Raw genomic sequence first — 16,732 nt, 5'->3', positions numbered from 1 at the left:
TACATGACTACTAGAAAAACCATAGCCTTAACTATATGGCTCTCTGCTGGCAAAGTATTGTCTGTGCTTTTTTTTTTATTTATTTTTTTTATTTATTTTTTATTATTATTATTTTTTTTTCCCAGTGGGTTTTGCCATACATTGATATGAATCAGCCATGGATTTACATGTATTCCCAATCCCGATCCCCCCTCCCACCTCCCTCTCCACCCGATTCCTCTGGGTCTTCCCAGTGCACCAGGCCCGAGCACTTGTCTCATGCATCCCACCTGGCTGGTGATCTGTTTCACCATAGATAGTATACATGCTGTTCTTTTGAAATAGCCCACCCTCATATTCTCCCACAGAGTTCAAAAGTCTGTTCTGTACATCTGTGTCTCTTTTTCTGTTTTGCATATAGGGTTATCATTACCATCTTTCTAAATCCCATATATATGTGTTAGTATGCTGTATTGGTCTTTATCTTTCTGGCTTACTTCACTCTGTATAATGGGTTCCAGTTTCATCCATCTCATTAGAACTGATTCAAATGAATTCTTTTTAATGGCTGAGTAATATTCCATGGTGTATATGTACCACAGCTTCCTTATCCATTCATCTGCTGATGGGCATCTAGGTTGCTCCATGTCCTGGCTATTATAAACAGTGCTGCGATGAACATTGGGGTGCACGTGTCTCTTTCCGATTCTGTTTCCTCAGTGTGTATGGCCCGAAAGTGGGATTGCTGGGTTCATATGGCAGTTCTATTTCCAGTTTTTTAAGGAACCCACACTGTTTTCCATAGCGGCTGTACTAGTTTGCATTCCAACCAACAGTGTAAGAGGGTTCCCTTTTCTGCACACCCTCTCCAGCATTTATTGCTTGTAGACTTTTGGATAGCAGCCATTCTGACTGGCGTGTAATGGTACCTCATTGTGGTTTTGATTTGCATTTCTCTGATAATGAGTGATGTTGAGCATCTTTTCATGTGTTTTGTTAGCCATCTGTATGTCTTCTTTGGAGAAATGTCTGTTTAGTTCTTTGGCCCATTTTTTGATTGGGTCATTTATTTTCTGGAATTGAGCTGCAGGAGTTGCTTGTATATTTTTGAGATTAATCCTTTGTCTGTTTCTTCATTTGCTATTATTTTCTCCCAATCTGAGGGCTGTCTTTTCACCTATACTCTTAGTTTCTTCCTTTTGTAGTGCAAAAGCTTTTAAGTTTCATTAGATCCCATTTGTTTAGTTTTGCTTTTATTTCCAATATTCTGGGAGGTGGGTCATAGAGGATCCTGCTGTGATTCATGTCGGAGAGTGTTTTGCCTATGTTCTCCTCTAGGAGTTTTATAGTTTCTGTCTTACATTTAGATCTTTAATCCATTTTGAGTTTATTTTTGTGTATGGTGTTAGAAAGTGTTCTAGTTTCATTCTTTTACAAGTGGTTGACCAGTTTTCCCAGCACCACTTGTTAAAGAGGTTGTCTTTTTTCCATTGTATATCTTTGCCTCCTTTGTCAAAGATAAGGTGTCCATAGGTTCGTGGATTTATCTCTGGGCTTTCTTTTCTGTTCCATTGATCTATATTTCTGTCTTTGTGCCAGTACCATACTGTCTTGATGACTGTGGCTTTGTAGTAGAGCCTGAAGTCAGGCAGGTTGATTCCTCCAGTTCCATTCTTCTTTCTCAAGATTACTTTGGCTATTCGAGGTTTTTGTATTTCCATACAAATTGTGAAATTATTTGTTCTAGTTCTGTGAAAAATACCGTTGGTAGCTTGATAGGGATTGCATTGAATCTATAGATTGCTTTGGGTAGAATAGCCATTTTGACAATATTGATTCTTCCAATCCATGAACACGGTATGTTTCTCCATCTGTTTGTGTCCTCTTTGATTTCTTTCATCAGTGTTTTATAGTTTTCTATGTATAGGTCTTTTGTTTCTTTAGGTAGATATACTCCTAAGTATTTTATTCTTTTTGTTGCAATGGTGAATGGTATTGTTTCCTAATTTCTCTTTCTGTTTTTTCATTGTTAGTATATAGGAATGCAAGGGATTTCTGTGTGTTAATTTTATATCCTGCAACTTTACTATATTCATTGATTAGTTCTAGTAATTTTCTGGTAGAGTCTTTAGGGTTTTCTATATAGAGGATCATGTCATCTGCAAACAGTGAGAGTTTCACTTCTTCTTTTCCTATCTGGATTCCTTTTACTTCTTTTTCTGCTCTGATTGCTGTGGCCAAAACTTCCAACACTATTCAAACTTATTTTTAAAACATCAGATTTGGAGAAAAGTCTGAGTTTTATTTCAAATTTACCATTAAATATCTATAAAGACTTCGAGTAAGCTATTTAAAATTTCTGGAGGTTAACCTGAATAATCTACAAAAATAAGTTACTTCCTAGTCAAAAAGCCTATAAATCCAATTTTTGAAACATTACAGTGATCTCACACACACACACAGACGTAACAATCAATAAAATTTTAATGTGCAGCATAAAATAGAACTTAAATAATGAATATAAATAGCCACATTACAATTTTGCATGAATTTCACAGACTGAAAAGTTTATCATTTTGAGAAAGAACACAGAAAATGCTACTACTTGAAGTTCAAAAACATTAAAAATTATTTTCAAACTGCTTAAAGTATACTTTAAAAAATGTATACTTTTCTCATAAAGTCATAACTACTGTCATGCAGTTGCTGACCACATTATACTCTACTTCTTTGATTCAAAATTCATCACAACTTCAGAATCCAAAACATCAAGAGTAAATTAACATTTTGAAATAGTTCATCACAAAATACTTTTTTAATACAAGGAATACTGCAATAAAATTCTCTTGGAGTTAAATGACGTTATCACTTTAAATTCTCCAAAGTTGTACTCGCTTCGGCAGCACATATACTAAATTCTCCAAAGTTTTTCAAACTGAAGGTGCATCGGGAAACCTCCTACTCCAAGATTGGCAGCTGACTTTTCATCTCTTACACACTGGGCTATCCCATGAAATTTTTTATTTCATGAGAAGTTTTGCCATGGGGAAAAAACTTGAAAAGGACTGACAGAATGTCTCTGGAAAGATATACAAGAAATTGGTAACACTTTGGGAAGAGACATTTGATGTTAAGGAGACTGTCTTTTTGAACTTTGGGAATTTGGAACCACCGAGACAATTGCCAGATTTTGAAGCAGTGCAGGCAGGCAGACTTGAGAGCTATGCTGGGAAGCTCTGTAGAGATAGGTCTCTGACAGACTTTCAAAGTTAAGGATACAGATACTAGGCTCTCAGTTGAGGAAAACAAAACCAAACAAGAAAACCCAACAGGGCAAACAATAAGAAAACTGAGTCATTCAGAGTATGTTCTTTAACTACAAAAATAAACAAATAATAACAATAATCACTCAATCATGTCTGACTCTTTGTGACCCCACAGACTGTAGGCTGTCAGGCTCCTCTGTCCCAGAATTCTTCAGGCTAGAATACTGGAATGGGTAGCCATTCCTCTCTCCAGGGGATCTTCCCAACCCAGGGACTGAACCCAGGTCTCCTCATTGCAAGCGAATTCTTTACCAACTGAGCCACGAGGGAAGCCCATAATTAACAATAACTAGTAACAAATAAAATAACAATAATAAATAAAAGGGCTTCCCTTGTGGCTCAGCTGGTAAAGAATCTGCCTGCAATGCGGGAGACCTGGGTTTGATCCCTGGGTTGGGAAGATCCGCTGGAGATACCAAGGAAACATTTCATGCAAAAATGGGCTCAATAAAGGACAGAAATGGTATGGACCTAACAGAAGCAGAAGATATTAAGAAGAGGTGGTAAGGATACACAGAAGAACTATATAAAAAAGATCTTCATGACCCAGTTAACCACGGTGGTGTGATCACTCACCTAGAACCAGACATCCTGGAATGAAAGTCAAGTGGGCCTTAGGAAGCTTCACTACAAACAAAGCTAGTGGAGGTGATGGAATTCCAGTTGAGCTATTTCAAATCCTAAAAGATGATGCTGTGAGAGTGCTGCACTCAATATGCCAGCAAATCTGGAAAACTCAGCAGTGGCCACAGGACTGGAAAAAGTCAGTTTTCATTCCAATCCCAGAGAAAGGCAATGCCAAAGAATGTTCAAACGACCACACAATTGCACTCATCTCACACGCTAGTAAAGATGCTCAAAATTCTCCAAGCCAGGCTTCAACAGTACACAAATCATCAACTTCCAGATGTTCAAGCTGGATTTAGGAAAGGCAGAGATCAATTTGAACCAGAGATCAAATTGCCAACATCCGCTGGATCATCGAAAAAGCAAGAGAGTTCCAGAAAAACATCTATTTCCGCTTTATTGACCATGCCAAAGCCTTTGACTGTGTGGATCACAATAAACTGTGGAAAATTCTGAAAGAGATGGGAATACCAAACCACCTAACCTGCCTCTTGAGAAATCTGTCTGCAGGTCAAGAAGCAACAGTTAGGACGGGATATGGAACAACAGACTGGTTCCAAATTGGGAAAGGAGTACGTCAAGGCTGTATACTGTCACCCTGCTTATTTAACTTATATGCGGAGTACATCATGCGAAATGCTGGGCTGGATGAAGCACAAGCTGGAATCAAGACTGCTGCGAGAAATACTGTAGCTTAGTTGGTAAAGAATCTGCCTGCAATGCAGGAGACCTGGGTTCAATTCCTGAGTCGGGAATATCCCCTGGAGAAGGAAATGGCAACCCACTCCAATATTCTTGCCTGGAGACTTCCATGGACAGAGGATCCTGGCAGGCCATAGTCCACGGGGTCGCAAGAATTGGGCACGACTTAGCAACTAAATGATGATGATGATGCAGATGACACCACCCTTATGGCAGAAATCAAAGAAGAACTAAAGAACCTTTTTTTTTTTAAATTTTTTTATTAGTTGGAGGCTAATTACTTCACAACATTTCAGTGGGTTTTGTCATACATTGATATGAATCAGCCATAGATTTACACTTATTCCCCATCCCGATCCCCCCTCCCACCTCCCTCTTCACCCGACTCCTCTGGGTCTTCCCAGTGCACCAGGCCCGAGCACTTGTCTCATGCATCCCACCTGGGCTGGTGATCTGTTTCACCATAGATAGTATACATGCTGTTCTTTTGAAACATCCCACCCTCACATTCTCCCACAGAGTTCAAAAGTCTGTTCTGTATTTCTGTGTCTCTTTTTCTGTTTTGCATATAGGGTTATCGTTACCATCTTTCTAAATTCCATATATATGTGTTAGTATGCTGTAATGTTCTTTATCTTTCTGGCCTACTTCACTCTGCATAAGGGGCTAACCTCTTGATGAAAGTCAAAGAGAGCAAAAAAGTTGGCTTAAAACTCAACATTCAGAAAACAAAGATCATGGCATCCAGTTCCATCACTTCATAGAAAATAGATGGGGAAACAATGGAAACAGTGAGAGACTTTATTTTTTTGGGCTCCAAAATCACTGCAGATGGTGTCTGCAGTCATGAAATTAAAAGATGCTTGATCCTTGGAAGAAAAGCTATGACCAACCTAGACAGCATATTAAAAAGCAGAGACATTACTTTGCCAACAAAGGTCCATCTAGTAAAATTATGGTTTTTCCAGTAGTCAAGTATGGATGTGAGAGTTGGACCATAAGAGTTGGACCAAACACTGAAGAATTGATGCTTTTGAACTGTGGTGTTGGAGAAGGCTCTTGAGAGTCCCTTGGACTGCAAGATCAATCCAGTCCATTCTAAAGGAAATCAGTCCTAAATATTTATTGGAAGGACTGATGCTGAAGCTGAAACTCAAATACTTTGGCCACTTGATGCACCTGACTCATTTGAAAAGATCCTGATGCTGGGCAAGATTGAAGGCGGGAGGAGAAGGGGACAACAGAGGATGAGATGGTTGGATGGCATCACCAGCTCAATGGACATGAGTTTTGAGTAAGCTCTGGGAGCTGGTGACGGACAGGGAAGCCTGGTGTGCTGCAGTCCATGGGGTTGCAAAGAGTCGGACACGACTGAGCGACTGACCTGAACTGGATAAATAAAAACCTAAAGAAACCTCAGCTACCTGGAAATTTTAAATTATACTTCTAAACATCTATGGGTCAAAGAAGATATTAAAGCCAAAATCAGGGACTTCTTTGTTGGTCCAGTGGTTAAGACTCCATGCTCTAAATGCAGGGGACACAGGTTTGAACCCTGGTTGGGAAACAAAGATCCCATACACCGTACAACATGGCCAAAAAACTTAAAAAGAAAAAAAAGAAACTAAACAAATAAAAATGCAACTTCCAATAGCACTAAAAAAGAGAGAGAAAAAAATCTAACAGAAGATATGCAAGACCACTATACTGAAAACAAGAAAACATTTTTGAGAGATAAACTGAAGGCCATATCACATTCACAGCCTGGCAGCTCAGAGTAAAAATGTCAATTCTCCCCTAACTGATTTCTAGTTTTGAAGCAATCTTAATCAAAATCCCACTGCTCTCCTTTAAAAGACAGACTGACAAGCTGATTCTGAAATCCCTATGGAAATACAAGGAGCCAAGAATAACCAAGGCAACCTTTAAAAACAACAAAAACTGGAGGACTATACTCCAAAATGTTAAAACCTATTATAAAGCCACAGTAATTAACTGTACAAGTACAGTAACTAAAACTTACCAATGAAAAAGTAAAGCCTAGAAAGTCACATACAAGTAGGATTGTCTGATTTATCACAAAGGCAAATTGTAGTGCATTTGGGAAAAGACTCTTTTAAATAAAAGATGCAGGGTCAACTGGATATCCCTATAGAAAATATTGTATCATGATCTCTAACCTTACACAACTCACAAAAATAAATTCCAAATAGAATGTAAATCTAAAAATGAAAGTAAACAAACAAACAAAAAAAAAAAACCATAGCAAAATATCTTTGTGTCTTTGAAACAGGCATTTTTTTCTTTTTTTACAATGTTGTGATAGTTGAAGGTGAACAGCAAAGGGACCCAACCATACATATATGTGTATCCATTCTCCCTCAAATTTCAATTCCATCCACACAGCAGGCAAATATTTTTTAAGCAAACAAAAAGGCACTAACCACTACCACAGCAACAATAAATTTGACTGCATCACACCTGTCATTAAAAGGCAGACTAAGAGAGTGAAAAGGCAAGTCAAAGACTAGAACAGGGTATCAGTAACACCCTAAGGAGAGATCTGTGATTGCTTGGGGTTGGGGTCGGGGCAGGAAAGCTAGAAGATTTGTAACTTCTCCAGACCGGGAGTATGTCTTAGATGTACCTGTATTCGCAGTTCCCGACAGGGCTCAGCACACAGTCAGCACTTCGTTCATGACGACTGAATGAAGGGCTGAACAGCAACAAGCGGTCAGTTAGCAGCAGACTCAGGAGAGGAGTGAAAGTGAAAAGTCAAAGTGTTAGTCGCTCAGTCATGTCTGACTCTTTGTGATCCCATGGACTGTAGCCCGCCAGGCTCCTTTGTCCATGGGATTCTCCAGTAAGAAAACTGGAATGGGCTGCCATTCCCTTCTCCAAGGGATCTTCCCGACTCAGGGTTCAAACCCAGGTCTCCTGCATTGCAAGTAGATACTTTACCATCAGAGCCACCTGGGAAGCCCTTCAGGAGAGGAGACAGGGAGGCAAGTATGGCAAAGATTACTAGTTCCCATCTGATATAGATCCACACTCCATCTGCAATAATCTAGTCTACACTGTCAGCTAAAGCCATTTCTGAATCTTATTTACAGCTAAGTATGGCCAAGTGACTAAGTTTTGGTCATCAAGATCAGAGTTATAGAAAGGTTTCTCTCCTTCCTTTTCCCTGCCTTGGCCACGCGACATGATTTGCAGGATCTTAGTTCTCCAATCAGGGATTTAACTCAGGTCCATGGCAGGGAAAGCACTGAGTCCTAACTACTGGCCTACCAGGGAAATCCCTAGAAAGGTTTCTTAAAAGATGAAAGGTATGCCCCTTTTATCTCTTCTTCCTCCTTTCTTCTGTCTAGATCATGGATATGACAACTGGATATACAGCAACCATTCTGTGATCATGAAAATAGAAGCCACATGCTAAAGATGGCAAAGGAAAAACAGAATGTGACTGGTCCTTGACAAGCCTATGGCGCTGCTGTATAAGTCTTATATTGTTATTTTTGAATTTGTTTTTACAAGACAAAGAAATTAACTACTATCTTATTTAAGCAATGGTTATTTCTTATCTTTCTAGCAGCCCAAACAATTCCTAACTGGTAAGGTAAGAAAGAGACTCCAGCAACAAATCTATGGTCTAAGATATCAACAAGCCATCTCAGTTATGCTTCAATGCTAATAAAGTGTTCATCTCCACTGAAACGGGGGGGGGGGGGGGGGAAGTTGGGGGGTAGCATAGGAAGCAAAACTGACTAAAGAATCTACTCTGAAAGCATACCACCATTATAGCTCAGATGGAGGGGTGTTTATAATAGTTTAGTACACTGAAAAGATTGCATAATATAGTACTATAATTTCTTGCCAACATTTAGGAGTTATATTCTAGAAAAGTAATGTGACTTATTGTGACTGGCCAAAACCAAATTATATGAAAATAAGAGGTTAAGAAAAATAAACATTTTAATAGAAAATGTTAAATCAGCTATTTAAAACCTGTTCAAATAAAAACCAGTGAATTTTCTACATATTAACTCCTTCAAATTTCCAAGAAATACTACTGTAGCACAACAGTTTGATAAGGCTGATTCTCTCATATTATGATCAATATTCTACTTCATAAAGATTTTGAACCTGTTCTTGGCTTGCCATTTTACGTCTTTGGTAACTGTGTTTTTATTTTTGTTAAATCAACAAAAAATTTCACATTTTTATAGTGACTGTATAATTTTGGGGGTTGTTTTTCATCCATACATTAAGAAAATAGAAAGTAACCTGATTTCTCTGTGGACTATTATGGACTGAATTTTTGTGTCTCCCCAAAATTCATATACTGAAATACTAACCCCCAATGTGATTAGGAGGTGGGGCCTTTGGTGGGGGGTGATTAGCTCATGGGGTAGCATCTCATGAATGGGATTAGTGCCCTTATAGGAAAGATCCCCAGTGAGCTCTCTCACATGTTAAAACACAATGAGAATGCAGCCATCTCAGACATAGGAAATGGGTCACCAGGTGACATTAAATTTGCTGGCACCTTGATCTTGGACTCCCTAAGTTCAAGAACTAAAGAAATAAACGTTTGTTGTTTAAACCACCCAGTCTATGGTACTTTATTATAGCAGCCTAAATTGATGGAGAGAAAGGTCCTTTTCTATTTCTCCACTCCCTTGAATTTGGGCTAGCTTAGTGAATTGCTTTGACCAATAGAATTTGGTGGAAGGGATGTTATATAAGTTCCAAAGCCTAATCCTCAAAGAGGCCTTGCAGCCTTACAGATTCCACCTTCACCTTTTTAGAAAGCTACCTTAAGAATGCCCTGTAAGGATGCCAAACAAGCCTACCAGAGGATGAGAAGCCACACCGAGAAGCACTGAAGCCCTTTAATGAACAGCCAGCACCAAGGGCAAACATGCGAGAGTGAACATCTGCAGGCTGGCTGCACAGTCCCTTGCTGGTTTCACCTGGCTCTCTCACGCAGCTGAATCCACCTGGAGGGCTGACTGAGTCAGAAGGTCCAAGATGTTCGCACACGCACGTTTGCACATGGTGCTGGCTGTTCATTAAAGGGCTTCAGTTCTTCTCAGTGTGGCTTCTCATCCTCTGGTAGGCTAGTCTTCCTACAGAATCAGGAAACATAAAAACATCTTTTAGTCCTGAGTTATTAAATCTTGGGGTACTAGTTTAGGCAGCAGCAACAAACTTTAAGATAATACTTAAAACAATAGCTTCTTGAAGGTGAGAACAACTGCTTCAGATTTTTCTGTTTTTACTTTAGTTCACCTATTATAGTATCTTGTAAGCCATGCTGACCCCAACACTTCATTCTACTACAATTAAAAACAAAAAAGAAATTAATGTATGAAAACACAGTAGAGAGCCATTAAAGGATTTTGTATGAAGTGAGTAATATGTAATAGGCACTTTTTAAAAGAGAACCCTGGTTACAATGTAGCATGGACTAGAGGGAGGAAAGACCTACAAAGGCAGGTGACCAATAAGAATACTTTGGAAGGGTCCTAGTGAGAAATTAGAAAGGGTCTAGTAGGAAATTAGGTGCCTAGACTATAATTACTGCTACTGCTGTTGCTACTATTACATGCATTATGTATTTATTTTATAGAATGTCACTTGGTGACTTTCTTTTAAAAACTTTTATCTTTATTTAAGTATAGTTGATCTATAATGTTATGTTAGTTTCAGGTATACAGCAAAGTGATTCAGTTACATATATGCAGATGTGTATATACAGAATATATATTCTTTTTCAGACTCTTTTCCATTATACATTATTACAAGATACTGAACATAGTTTCCTTTGCTAAACAGTAAGTCTCTGTTATTTTATACATAGTAGTGGTATAACACATTTATGATGCACCAAGTACTGTAGTTAGAAATTTGTTATGTATTTGCTCATTTAATCCTTAATACAACCCTTTTAAAGAACTTTTTATTTTTAAAACAATTACAGACTCACATTCCCAAACTATGTGCCAGAAGGTCCCACGTATCCTCTTCCCAATGGTAACAACTTGCATAACTATAGTAAAATACCAAGACCAGGAAACCAACATTGGTATAGTCCGCAGATACCATCACTCAGGTTACTCAGATATTACCAGTTTTACAAGCATTCATTTGCCTGTGCGTGTGTGTGTGCAGTTCTATACAACTTTATAAAAGATGTAGACATGTGTAACTACCACCACAATCAAGACACAGAACTATTCTGTCACCAAGAGGATCCTTTATAGTCACTCACTCCCGTTTCCCTGATCTCTAACCCCTGCAAACACCACTCTGCTCTTCATCTCTGTAATTTTGGAATCTCAGGAACACTACATAAAGGGGATCACACAGAATGCACCCTTTCGAGAGCGGCCTCTTTCACTTCAGACTCATCCCAGTTGCTGCGCGCACCAATGGCTCATTCTTTTTACTGCTGTATCCTATGAATGTGCCACCACTTGTTTAACCATTCACCTGCTGAAAAACATCTGGGTTGTTTCCAATTTTTGGAAATTAGGAATAAAATTGCTATCAACATTCAGGTACAGGTTTTTATATGAGTTTAAGTTTCAATCTCCCTGGAATAAATGTTCAATAGTGCAGTTTCTGGGTTGTACAACTCTGTTTTTTCAAAGAAACTGAAGCTATAAATGCTGAAGCCGGGATTCTAATCTAGATAATCTGCCTCTAGGTCCTAACTTTTCACACTGTTTCCAGTGGTTGTAGAAACTGACAGAAATAAACGGAATCAAAGAAACAGTAAGGAGGTAGAGTCAACAGAACCTAGCATTGCTTAGATGAGGGGTATATGAATAAAGTGTCAAGACTAACACTAGGTTCCAGCTTCAGCACATTAGATAGATGATAAAATATGAATTGAAGTTTAGATATGCTGTATTTACGGGATATGCAGGGTTTCTCAGGTGCCACAGTGGTAAAGAATCCACCTGCCAGTGTAGGAGATATAGGTTTGATCCCTGGGTCGGGAAGATTCCCTGGAGGAGGAAATAGCAACCCACTCCAGTATTCTTGCTTGGAGAATCCTGTGGACAGAGGAGCCTGGCGGGCTACAGTCCATGGGGTCTCAAACAGTCGGACACGACTGAGTACGCATACACAGGTGATTTGCAGATCATTCCCATCTTGCAGGCAATTAGATTACAAAACAGAACTAGGTATCAAGAAAAACTCTGGTTAGAGACAGAGATTTGAGAATCATCACATTTAGATGCTGAGTAACAAGAGACAGACAGGGTACAAAATGACAAGAGATCTGACAACAGAACCCTGAAGAATAGAAATAATTGTTCCCTTTAGTTTTTCTCCCCACTAACAATAAAACAATAGGTACTATGACAGACTGCAAATTTATATTAACTTTAGATCTTACAGCACTTCATGTCCACTTTATCAGTTTTACAATGCTATTATAAAGTATGAGGTATAAAGAGTAATATACTTTCCCCTCCCCCACTCTTTCTCATTTAAAAAGAAATATAAAAGGAATACAAGCTGATTAAAAAGTCTTAATATGTCAGTATACACTTGTCCAAACCCATACAGTGCACAATACCCAAACTGAACCCTAGTGTAAACCATGGACTTTGGGTGATATCAATGTGGGCTCATCAACTGTGACAAATGCACCACTCTTTGGGGTGTATTGGAAGCCATGCATGTGTGAAAGGGTGTATAGGAAATCTCTGTATTTTCTACTCAATTTTGCTATGAACCTAAAACTACTCTAAAAAGTCAATTAAAAAATAAAATTAAGCCTCAGTACAAAAGAATATGTAAAATGCATAAATTTCACTCCTCTCTCAGCATCCAACTCCCTCCACCCATTTTTCAAAAAAAGATACGTAGAAAGGAATTTAAAGAGGTAAACTGACAAACTGACAAATCTTAGGAGCTAAATAAGAATCAAGCAATATCAAAAGTCAATGAATAATGTCAATTATACCTCAATTAAAAAAAAGCCAAGGATTCATAAAGATAAAAGTGATAGGTAAGTTTGATTGTAACCATTTTGGAAGTTCAGTATTTTGCAACAGAATAAATTAACTATTATGGAATCCATGCTTTGCCATTTAACAATTTAAGTGCCATGTACCATTATTTTATGACTACATTTTTTGCAGTTGTATCTCAAACTGAGAAAGAATTATAATTTTATAAACAAAGTCACACCTTTTAATATATTACATAATTGAGTTTTTTATTCCTTTCTCCAAAAATAAAGTCTACACATCTATTTTTTCTCATACCTTTCTCCATGGAAGACAAACACCTACATAGAACATCTAGGTTTTATAAGGATGAACCATGAATTTCTAAACATATCCTGTGTCAAAGTGAACACATTCACAATTTCAAGTTTTAATATGTATTATTATTTTTTTTTTTACCAAAAGATAAGTCTGTATCTTCATCATACCATACCAATATTGCAAGAAAAACCCTTTCATCAAGAAAAATTCCAGGCTTCCCTGGTGGCTCGGCAGTAAAGAATCCACCTGCCAATGCAGGAGATAAGGGTTCGATCCCTGATCTGGGAGGATCCCACATGCCGCAGAGCAACTAAGTCCATGTGCCACAGCTACTGAGCCTATGCGCTACAGCCTGAGAGCCACAACTACTGAAGCCCTAGAGCCCACACTCCAAAACAAGAGAAGCCACCGTAATAAGAAGCCCTCGCACTGAAATTAGAGAGTAGCTCCTGATCTCCACAACTAGCAAGCCTGTGCAGCAACAAAAACCCAGCACAACCAAAAAGAAGAAACTTCAAATTCTTATTTCCCAATTCTAGTTTTAGAACTAGATAGCTTTCAGAGACATTAAGAGAACAGGTTTGAATAATGAAAGAAATTAGCATGGTTTATGTAAAGGAGCTAAGTGCCAAGTAAAAACTAATTCCAACCAAAACATTGAGCACAATTTTTATTTCTGGCAACTTTAGCTGCTGGCTAGAAAACCCATCCGAGTTATGACAATAAATGGAAAAAATTTATTGAGCTATAACATATTGATATTTTAGAAGATTTTAGATTTAGAAGCCCTTTGTCTCAAGCTAAAAGTACTGTTCTGGTTCACACCACATTGGGAGAGCCTAAAATGAGATCAATGATTCTCGTAAACCGTATCATCTAGGGGATTTACTTTTCCTTCAAAATAGATCTACCTCCTTCATATTCTCCCTACCACTAAGATTCTTCAGCAAAGTGGAGATGATATAATAGATACGCATGTGGACCTTTTTTTAACTCTTTAGATTATTCTGACATATATGTAACTCCTCACTTTCATGGAGAATTCCTGAAATTAGGTCCAACTCTGCTTTTTAAAAATTTTAAAATATTTTCCAATCCTATTTTTAAGCATGTATCAACAGCAAACAAAAGCAGCAGAACTACAAAGTGGCCAGAGCACAGCAGAAAGCATAGCAGGTAAGGGGCTGTACTAACAGCAGCCCTAAGCAGCCTGAGTTTTCTGTGCCAGCTCCCTCCAGAACCCATTGTATTACATTTTACATGAACGTTCAGCTCATCATCCTGAGGAAAACACACAGTCTACTAGTCAGATAAAATGTAAGAAGCTATTTTGAACATCAAAAAAACTAAGCCATAGATAAAGAAAGACAAAAATTCCTCTGTTCCTGCATTAAAAGAACAATAACAAAGTATTATTTTGTGCAGCTGATAACTTGTTTGGAGACTTTCTGCCCATATTTTATTATTTTAGTTTTTCATTATGTAGCATTATTTTTCTATTATAAAACCTAGTCAAGCTAAAAACCTTAACCGTTCTAAAACCTAATAAACTACTACAGAATGCCAAAACTGTATGAATAAAAAATCAAACAATCCTAATCTATATTGCTTGTCAAGACAGTTTAAGAGCTGGATTAGAAAAACAGGCTTTCAAGGTCCATTTTCGAGCAAACAATTATACTTCTTCACGGCCTTTGTTTCAAATCCCTTATAAACAGCTTCAATACTGAAATGTACTAGAAAAGAGAATTTCTAATCACATATAAATAATCAGCCAATTATTATTATATTCTAATTTAGATTAGTGTTCCTTAAATCACTTGCCTATTTCCTACTCAGTGTTCAACATTATTGCATTCAACAATGACACCTACTGGCCATCTAGAATCAGCCATTCTCTAAGACATCTCTAGTAGGCTGGTTACATAATAAGGAGAAACACATACATATACACACAAGATACACATAACCTGCATGAAAGCAGAGATTTGTTCATAAGTACTCACACTACAGAACTGCACCTAAAATAGAAGCAGACCTGTTCTTTGTGACTGAGAATTATTCTTGCCAAAAGATAAAAAAGAGTGAAATACCAAGTATCAAAATTTTATCTGAAACACTGATAAATATCTCAGTACTCTAAAGATTTCAGAACAAACTCTTAATGATCCAACACTCTTTACCAAGTGACATTTAGAGAAAAAAACTTTCTAATTTAGTTTCAGGGATATATAATATAAATCATCAATAATAGGAAAAAAAGAATTTTGGAAAGTTCTTCTGACATGCAGTATTAAAATAAGCTCAGGAAAATTACATACTTGCTAATAAATACTATTAGTCTTTATAGTCTAAGCTAAAGGCAACATTTCAATCAGCTTACATTTTAGAAATGTACAATGCCTCTTTTAAAACTGCTTTCCAGTGAGCTATAAAAAATCAAGTTTTTAATGTAGTATGTCATTCCATAACACACAGTGAATGGAATTCCATTTTAATTCTACATTTCAAAGTTCAAATGAGTGACAGAAACTTAGAATTATATCTGTAAATACAGTTTACCTCTATCGGAGAGAGTCAAAGGACAGACTTTTTAAACCTAAGAAATAAATAATTCATACCTAGTTTCCCAGACTTACAGAGCAAATTACTTAAAAGATAACTTCCCCTTCCCCCCCACCCCCCCAAAAAAAATTAGACCACCATCCCATTTTCAGTCTCTAACGTCCACAATATTTAGGAAGTAAAAGAAAAAAAATTTACCAACTAATTTTCTAGTCATTTTCTAAGTTGCACTTACCTTCTGCTATAGATTTTTTCAGCGTCTCCACTTCCTTTAAGATTTGAAAAAAAAAAAAAAATTGTAGTCAGTCATGACCCTTAAAACAAATAAATTCACGAACTACAAAACGTGAACCTGGCCACGCTCATCTCAAACTAACACATCTCTCAACCCAAGTCCATATTTGGGATAAGCTCTTCGTGACTACTCTATCCTTCATGGTTCTTCGCCCACAGAGCCTGCCGGGATAGAAAACAGTCAAACCAACGGAAAAAAAAAAAAAAAAAAAAAAAAAACACTACTCAGACACATTAATAGGTTGCAGACCTCCTCTTTCCTCTTCCCAGGAGGGACAACCTAGTTGTTTGGGTAAATAACAGCCAAGGGTTACATAATGTATAGCTATGAAGAGTCTCAAGAATCTCCCCGCCAATATGTATCTTTCTTCTCCGCTACCCCCGTTCCCACTCTGAGAAACGGCCCTAGGAAGAAGCAAGCCCTAGGATTTCTCTCAGGTGTCTGCAATGCCGCGTCCTCCTCTCTCTCTGAGCTCCATACAAGGAATTGCTCCAGCCTTCACAACACCGTCTTGCTCCCGCCTCTCTCCGGTCTCCGCCAGCGCCACCGCAGCCCCCACGCCCGAGGCTCCCACGTCGCCCCGCAGGGCTCAGCCTCCACCCGTCTCGGCTGCTTCTCCTCGCGACCCTTCCAAGCGGCTACCTGTCTCCTAGTGGTTCCGGAACCACCAAAACTCGAGCTAACGCCTTCCCAGACCACCGTCGGCAGAGCCCGTCTATAGCTCCTGCGGCCGGAGAAGAAGAAAATCCTTCCTATCTGGCACTCCGCGTCCCCCAAAGACAGCGCCGCCGCCTACCTGTCACCCCGCTGCCTCCGGCTTCTTACCGCCACCGCCTCCCGCAGCAGCCTGCCAACTGCAGCGCAACAACCCGCCCTCTCATTGGGTGATTCCACGCTCCAACAACGGTGCCGCTGATTGGTAGCAGAATGCCTGAGGCCCTCCC

General features: G+C 38.5%; 1 protein-coding gene across 5 annotated transcripts in view; it reads right to left on the bottom strand.

The window, feature by feature from the left end:
• FAM126B (family with sequence similarity 126 member B) overlaps positions 1-16,661 on the bottom strand; it is a 65,540-nt gene extending 48,879 nt beyond the window's left edge. The window contains exons 1-3 of one of the 5 annotated variants that reach the window (XM_043446082.1): positions 16,585-16,633; positions 15,729-15,762; positions 7,282-7,350 (exon numbers count right to left, since the gene is read on the bottom strand). The gene's annotated coding sequence lies outside the window, so the exon portion shown is untranslated. The other 4 variants (XM_043446083.1, XM_043446081.1, XM_043446080.1 and 1 more) reach the window with 4 other exon arrangements.
• Between the last annotated feature and the right edge of the window lie 71 nt (positions 16,662-16,732).

This window comes from Cervus canadensis, chromosome 24 (assembly GCF_019320065.1).
Source record: "Cervus canadensis isolate Bull #8, Minnesota chromosome 24, ASM1932006v1, whole genome shotgun sequence".
In the NCBI taxonomy this organism is placed as follows: Eukaryota; Metazoa; Chordata; class Mammalia; order Artiodactyla; family Cervidae; genus Cervus; species Cervus canadensis.
This window is presented reverse-complemented; position numbering and strand designations above follow the sequence as displayed.